Here is an 8269-nt window from a genome sequence, read left to right as displayed (position 1 = left end):
TAATGTATGAGTGCTTCTTACAGTACGTTATTGAGCTATGAAGAGTTTCTTTCTTAAAGATGATTTACCCCAAAACACTGTTCCCTATGAGACTCCTGAATGAAAATATAACAAATATGTCAACTTACTGATCTCCCTTTCCCCAAGATTTGCGATGAGTCTGACACCCAAACCTTCAGATGTCAAGACACATCGGTCCCAAACGTTGTATGTCGATAGAATATCAACCAAAACACCGGTTTAGTTCGTGTTTGCTGTCGTCAAGTGTAACATCAATAAACTGTAATTAAAATTAACACCAGAACTATGGAGCAAAGGAAAAGCATACCTGTGAGTGAGAGATTTGAAGGTGAGTTGGTAGAGCGTCAGGTCATGTACCAATGGTCTCGTTTTCAAATCCCATTGATAATTTTTTTAACTGTTTACGCGTGACACTGTTATGTGGTGTTGGACACGTCCAACAGAACACCTCACCTATGTATACAAATTTACTCTATACGTTTGCTACTTCCAACTAATGAAGCGAAAGCAAGCAGTCAAAACAACTTTGTTGCAAACTCCGAAAAGTCCTTTTACATGTCAGGAAATTGCTCCCCCACATAACTGCTACACGCGTAAACAGTGTAAAACATTGTCATCAGAGGGATTTGATCGCGGGACCATTGGTAGATGACCAGACGTTCTACCAAGTCACCTACGCGAGATCTTGAAATCAATCACTCACAGGTACGCTTTTCCTGTGCTCCGTAGTCCTCGTGTTATTTTTAATTACGATTTACGCATGTTCTACTGGACGACAGCACACAGCAAGAACGAAATCCGTGTTTTGTTTGATACCCTATGAACACACGGTGTTTGGTACCGATCTGAGTGTCTGGCATCTGGCGGTTTGGGTCTGAGTGAAAATGCGGTTGAACTACGTTGTTTTAGGAGTTCCAAAGAAAATTTTTTTTTTTTTTGTTGCAGCTTAAATTCTGTCCAATGTGGACCACTGCAGATGTTGATGTTTGTTCACAATTTATTATTTTCTCTTAGTGTGCAGAACTGAGTATCTTGCGTCTTTTTAAAATCGATGGTGCGACCAGTAAGTGATACTTTCACAAACATTGTTTACCATTGCCGCTGTTTCTCTGTGTTTGCTTGGATTGATTACAATACTAGTGTCGTCTGCAGAAAGAACTAATTCTGCTTGCTGTGTGTTAGACGAAAGATCGTTCACATACATGAGGGGAAAATAGTGGGCCGAAGATTGACCCTTGGGGAACTCCATACAGAGACTGCTCCATATTTCTTCATGAAAGACTAAGTATTCCAAACTCAACGTTCTACGTTAGAGCTCCAACAGTAACCATTTATTGGTGTACTTCAGAGTGGGTGTGTAGATAGGGGAGATAAGGCAGCGAACCCGTATTTTGAGGGAGTGAGGCTCAAATCCGTCTCCCGTCATCCTTAGTTAAGCTTTCTGTCGCAGAATAATGACAAAATGATTCGCAAGAGACCACCTTATTGTAAGAAGGGAAAAATAAAGGTATCTCATAAAATACACAATTTTGTCTGATTACAGACATGTGTTTTTAGTTCCTCATGTCTTACATTGAAACATGTCGTAATGTTAAGGTCATTGAAGCAAGTCAACAAATGATTGCGACTTGTAACGAGCTGTAAGAAAACTATTTATCTAACAAGTAGTGACGGGCGAGTAAAGGCCAGTATGGGTTCAGATTGACGCATCAGTTGGGCAGGAGACAAGACGCAGTGTTGACAAGCGGAGCCGCGGTAGTATTGAGTTAGACAGAGCGGTGAGTCACGGGTGTATAGGCGAACAAAGGCTCGTCTACTGTACCAGCCTCCGCCACTAGCCCACCAGCACCGGTCGATGGCAGACGTTCCACGGGTCCACGTTAACGTTCCCCTAACATGGGCGCCATCCCTGGCGTAAATTCATGTTGACGCCGACGCCGCCGCTAGAGGGAAACTTCCAAGACACTGATTGTTATCGCGTCAAGCTGATGTCCTTCAAGCAGCATAATATCAGTCAGAATTCTCAATGGCTGCGAAGCCGCAGTACGGCCTCTAATTGGAATCGTGATGCTACCTGGGCACCTGTCTTGCTGGCCCGTAAAGCCATTTAGAAATTTATTGCTACGTCAACATTACTTTACGTACTTGTGAAGTAATAAAATAACCTTAACGGTTACTGTACATCAACCGCTCGTAATTACGTGATTTCTAATCCCCTTCTTAACTTGTCTCTAGATTTAAAGACATCTTTTCATGCTGCACTATGATCTGTCCGTCATAAATTTTATGAAAGACACGAAACAGTCGTTCGTTAGCACGCGTCGTAGACCGCGCACTCCAGTAAGGGACTGACCGGCCGCCATGTCGTCCTCTGCCACACAGCGACATTTGGATACGGTATGGAGAGACACGGAGTCAGAACACGGTTGTCAGCTTCCCAGACCTTGGAGCTCCCTCATGTCACTCAAGTAGCTCCTCAGATGGCACCAGGAGTCTGATTGCACCCCATTCGCATTGTTCCAGCAGGGAACAATCACTGGCAGCACCGAGCCTTGACTTCGGGTTGTCCGCGTGACAGATTCGGAGGGCGCTCACGTCTAGAGTAGAGGTGGGCAGGGCAGTACAACAGAGCAGTAACTGTTAGATATTTTTGCATGAAGCCCCCTGCCCAGGTACTTCATTAAATTCTGTCTGTTACGATTGTACTCCAAACTGTGTAACTGTGGAGTGAAAGCATACACGCTATTCTAATTACTGCGTCCTGTCACTAGATCACAACATTTATCTCCATCCCAGTCCCTCCGATCGTGCATTCTTGTTTGCCTTGCATATTTAGCATCAGAGTAGTAAAGCGTACTTCACACGTGAGTCCGCTTTGCCGTTAGTAGGCCTACTCTGGTCACAAGTACGGTATAACTGGCACATTTTGTCCTGTTTTCAGGAAAACCATTTCCACGTCGTTTGGTATACAGTGAGCACCCGAAGTCGGCTAACAAAATTTCGGAGGTTGTTCGTGGGTATTTTCTGAGTACTTTATTGCGAGCGAGCCGTGGCCGCCAGTGGTTCGTCACAGAGAAATTACAATTTATTGGGTTGGTTTGTCCGATTATGTATACTTCTGTGAAAATGACTTAACATCAGTAAAAGAGCCTGCAATATGCAATCGCCAAAACGTATAACCCAAAATGGATCAAACATTAGTTGCAAAAGTACTGCGGTTACGTTTGCTGTTGGATCAGCTAGCCGTAGCATCGTCGTGACGCTATTTCATTGCGTTCAGTCAACGAGTACACGAAGCGATACCGACCAACTGTTCACCAATAAACCAATCCATAATACTGTGTATCACGGTTAACGTACATCAGATACTGTCGGAAAAGGCCGTCCGGTGTGGCCGAGCGGTTCTAGGCGCTTCAGACAGGAACCGCGCGACCGCTACAGTCGCAGGTTCGAATCGTGCCTCGGGCATGGATGTGTGTGATGTTCTTAGGTTAGTTAGGTTTAAGTAGTTCTAAGTTCTAGGGGACTGATGACCTCAGAAGTTGAGTCCCATCGTGCTCAGAGCCACTTGAACTGTCGGAAAAACAATCCCGACACAAAATGTAGCAGTAAGGAATGTGCGAGCTTGAAGACTAAGACTCAACAGTACAGTGAGTGAAAGGAACAAGTTGATTTCCAAACGGAACACACAGCGCATACCGTCGACATATGCACTTTTGTGCAGATGTTGTGTGTGTAGCACTAACACTATGGGATGTGAGGAATTAAATGTAATGCTGTTAATGTGTAAAGAGGCAACAGAGACAGCTGGTCCCTTGTACGAGGATACTCATATATTCAACATACTCGTGAATTTTGTCAGTGGATTTGGGGCTCACCTTGTTGATACATCTCCGTTATAGAAGTCCAAAATGTAATGTAGCAGAGTCTCGAAAAACACGTCATGTAGGCTAAGATAATACTGCTTTTTTTCTCATACTGTTGTATCATTTAATGTGTGCTTGTACTACGTCCGCGGAATGATTCATGAAGCTCTGTTATGTTTTATTTTATTTTTCATTTTTCTGTGACATGATGGTTGCAGCATCAATATTTAATTCTATGTCACGGTAAGTTTCTTTTCACTAATCCCCCATGTTGGTGATTTCTACCGTCCAGACATTCCCCCCACCCAATCACCCATCACCCCCGTCAAATACGAGACACGCTTATAGCAACTAAATTTCGCTAACGCATGTCATTTATTGCCACCTTGTCTAATGTATCTTCACACAGACGCAAGCATCAGGTCAGGACAGAGTTTGAAAGGAGAACATTGTGGGCCTCCAGTTGGCGGCTGGTGGAATCGTGCAACATCGAGATTCGTGGGGGCGTTCTGATGTTGGACTGCGTGAGAACTTGAGGGCAGTCGTGTTCCCCGTCAAAGTTCTGATCACCTACGTGTGACCATCCCAAGGACGGATCACCGTACTCTGCACCAGGCACATCCTAAACGCTTCATATTAGCGCTAGCCATTCGAGGACTGCGTGCAACATTTCGTCACACCCCACACCACTGGTCAGAAGCTAGCAGTAGACGGACTAGCCAGTTACCGTTCCGTGCGAGGGAGTGCTTCCGTGACCAGGAGTCATGGACTGCTATACAATGGCGTTGCAGTGTGTTCAGCGATGAATTGCGGTCCTGCAGTACTCCTAATGAGCATCGTGGGCGGTTATGGAGACGGCCTGGGAAGAGGTCCCTTTCTTCCGATGTTTTGGGGAGGACGTGTTAGTCCTGGAGTTCAGGTGTGGGGAGCCATTGGGTATGACTCCAGGTCACGGCTGGTAGTGATTGAAGGAACTCGGACGGCACGAGGATACGTTTCATCCTGCGTCATTCATGACACTCTTCCCAACCGAATCAGTATATGCATGCGGTCCGCACTGATCAGCGCGCACGCACTGCCAAGTTCTGTGTAAAACTTCACGCTATTTTGTATTTACCGACACAATATCGCATACACTCTGAGCCCGTGAAGTTGAATTCCGTTTCGTCCTCCGCTTCTGCGTACTTCACTTACTTTGTCACGCAGTGTAATACAAGTAATGCAAGGAACGGATGCGAATGGAATCTACTTAAATCACCGCGCGCCGTTCTCCAGTGCTAGATAGAAAATTGATTAAAAATTATCCTGTACGGCAGTTGCAGCGTTCATACTGAGAAGTCAGCATCCTCTACCACAAGCACTGCTCGCTCTTCTATTTACAGACAGCGCTACAAGAGGTAGACGTACTCCCTCCCCGTAACTCTTCCCACTCTTCGCTTGTTCTGTTGTTAATACCAAGCCCATTGGACAAAATATTAACCGAGCGAGGTGGCGCAGTGGTTAGCACAATGGACTCGCATTCGAGAGGACGACTGTTCAAACCCGCTTCCCGCCATTCTGATTTAGGTTTTCCGTGATTTCCCTAAATCACTTAAGGCAAATGCCGGGATGGTTCCTTTGAAAGGGCACGGCCGACTTCCTTCCCTAATTCGTAGGGATCGATGACCTCGCTGTTCGGTACCCTCCCCCAAATCTACCAACCAACAAAATATTAGTCATATCCCAAGACGAGCGCACTAGTCTCTTTGGATCACTGTAGACGGTGCCGAACAGGTGCGAGGCGGTCGTGTGACCGACAGCAGTGAAGTGGTGTAGTGTGCTGATTGGTTGAACGGTGTCAGCGCAGTGAGACGAGTTGACGTGTAGACTGCACAGAATGCCAGAAAGCAGCTGTGGTATTGGGACGTGAGCGTGAGAAGATCGAGAAGGAAGTTGCCCCATTTGTTGCTCCATCGATGCGGACTGCCCGGTGTGTCTACAAGGAATAGTGCTGTATCACTGCCAGCCATGTAACTCGGTGTAAGGACAGTGATCTTAAAGAGGTCCTAACCGACAGAAACTGGAGCGTCTGCCATGCCTCGTCAATGACAGTCAGTGTCAGATTAGACAGGAATTTCTACTTTCAGTTAATGCCGGTCCATCTCAAACGTGTTTCAGACCAAACATGGTGAAGAAAACTGCATGCGGACATTTCGAGTCGCATGCCTGGCAAAGGCTGCTGCTCAAAGCGGCACGACTTCAATCGGCCGAACAACTCGCAGTCCGAACAATGGTTGACTGGCGGCGTGCAGTGTGGTCTCGGTGACCTGCGATTTAGTCACTTTACAAATGCACCAAGACGTTGCAGTGTGTGGAAGGTGCAATTAAGGACCGAGATGGTCCTGTGATATTTTGGGGTGTTTTTTAGGACTGTTGTTAGGATTCCCCCTCTCCAGCCTGGTTGCCGTTTAGCATGAACCAAGATGTTCATTTCAAAATCGTCGATGACCATGTGTTGTTGTGTTGTTGTCTTGTACATCTTCATGGTGAGTGTATTATGGACACTCACCTTCCAAGACGACGATAGCCATGTTAAGAGCAGTTCTCGCGTAAGTTTCTGGTTTCACGAACACTCAGGCTCAATGTTGCAATCCGTCAGGTATGGCAGGTCAGTAGATCCCATAGGATGTATCTGAGACTAATTGGAAAATCGGAAACGTAACAATCGAACTGCCCGCTGTTCTGTAGCTATACGGGATCCAATCATCGGTATTGAATACCGGAAAGGACGTGTAGGCACCCCTCCTTTACCGTGAGTAGAGGGTATTAGCATTCCGTGTTTCTGTGCTGTTGTAAGAATGTTTCGCAGTGAATGGATTCAACGTCCTTCCAACTAGGCCTGTCGACTTATAGGCGTAAGTGACAGTTTCGTCAAAACAGACGTTAAACTTCGATATGAATTAATTAACCGAATGAAATTTAGTGATAATTATGTAACGCCAAAAGAAATCTTTGGATTTTAGCTACTGTTCGGTCATCAGTTCCGTAAGTTTTATTTATTTTATGCTGAACTGATTTCCCAGAAAATACGTGCGTTTACGTTAAGTGGTTTATTGTTGTTGTGGTCTTCAGTCCTGAGACTGGTTTGATGCAGCTCTCCATGCTATCCTATCCTGTGCGAGCTTCATCATCTCCCAGTACTTACTGCAACCCACATCCTTCTGAATCTGCTTAGTGTATTCATCTCTTGGTCTCCCTCTATGATTTTTACCCTCCACGCTGCCCTCCATCGCTAAATTTGTGATCCCTTGATGCCTCAGAACATGTCCTACTAACCGGTCCCTTCTTTTTGTCAAGTAGTGCCACATACACCTCTTCTCCCCAATTCTGTTCAATACTTCATCATTAGTTATGCGATCTACCCATCTAATCTTCAACATTCTTCTGTAGCACCACATTTCGAAAGCTTCTTTTCTCTTCTTGTCCACACTATTTATCGCCCATGTTTCACTTCCATACATGGCTACACTCCATACAAATACTTTCAGAAAGGACTTTCTGACACTTAAATCTATACTCGACGTTAACAAATTTCTCTTATTCAGAAACGCTTTCCTTGCCATTGCCAGCCTACACTTTATATCCTCTCTACTTCGACCATCATCAGTTATTTTGCTCCCCAAATAGCAAAACTCCTTTACTACTTTAAGTGTCTCATTTCCTAATCTAATTCCCTCAGCATCACCCGACTTAATTCGACTACATTCCATTATCCTCGTTTTGCTTTTGTTGATGTTCATCTTATATCCTCCTTTCAAGACACTGTCCATTCCGTTCAACTGCTCTTCCAAGCAGTTTAAGCGGTTTATTAGTAGTTACAAATATCTCTCTCTCTCTCTCTCTCTCTCTCTCTCTCTCTCTCTCTCTGTGTGTGTGTGTGTGTGTGTGTGTGTGTGTGTGTGCGCGCGCGTGTTTTTTCTGTTTGTGTGTGTTTGTTTTTGGAGAGTGGTTGTTACATACGCAAATAGTGTCACGGTGACGTATTCGCTGACGCAATCAGCGGCTAGGGCGCTGTACACAATACAGCCAGCCAGAAAGTGATCCCTCACCCTACTGCCGCCTCTAAATAGGCAGCAGAAACCCTCGTCGCTTCTGATTCGTATTTAAATCGGAAAAAAGGTTTCGTTTTCTCAAGCTGAGCAAACGACCTAGGACCCTCTCCTCCGTGATTTGTAATACGTTGTTTATTTGGTATTGCCTCAAAGACTGTGGCGGTTCAACCTTCGGATAGCAGGCGTCAGCTTTGACCTTTATCATTATACGATGCTTGACGTCACATTTGCACAATGGTGGAACACTACATCGACAATATTTTTTATATTCAAATGAAACTATGCGGTTCG

The sequence above is a fragment of the Schistocerca americana genome, chromosome 7 (genome assembly GCF_021461395.2).
Source record: "Schistocerca americana isolate TAMUIC-IGC-003095 chromosome 7, iqSchAmer2.1, whole genome shotgun sequence".
Classification (NCBI taxonomy): domain Eukaryota; kingdom Metazoa; phylum Arthropoda; class Insecta; order Orthoptera; family Acrididae; genus Schistocerca; species Schistocerca americana.
Note: the sequence above shows the minus strand (reverse complement) of the source record.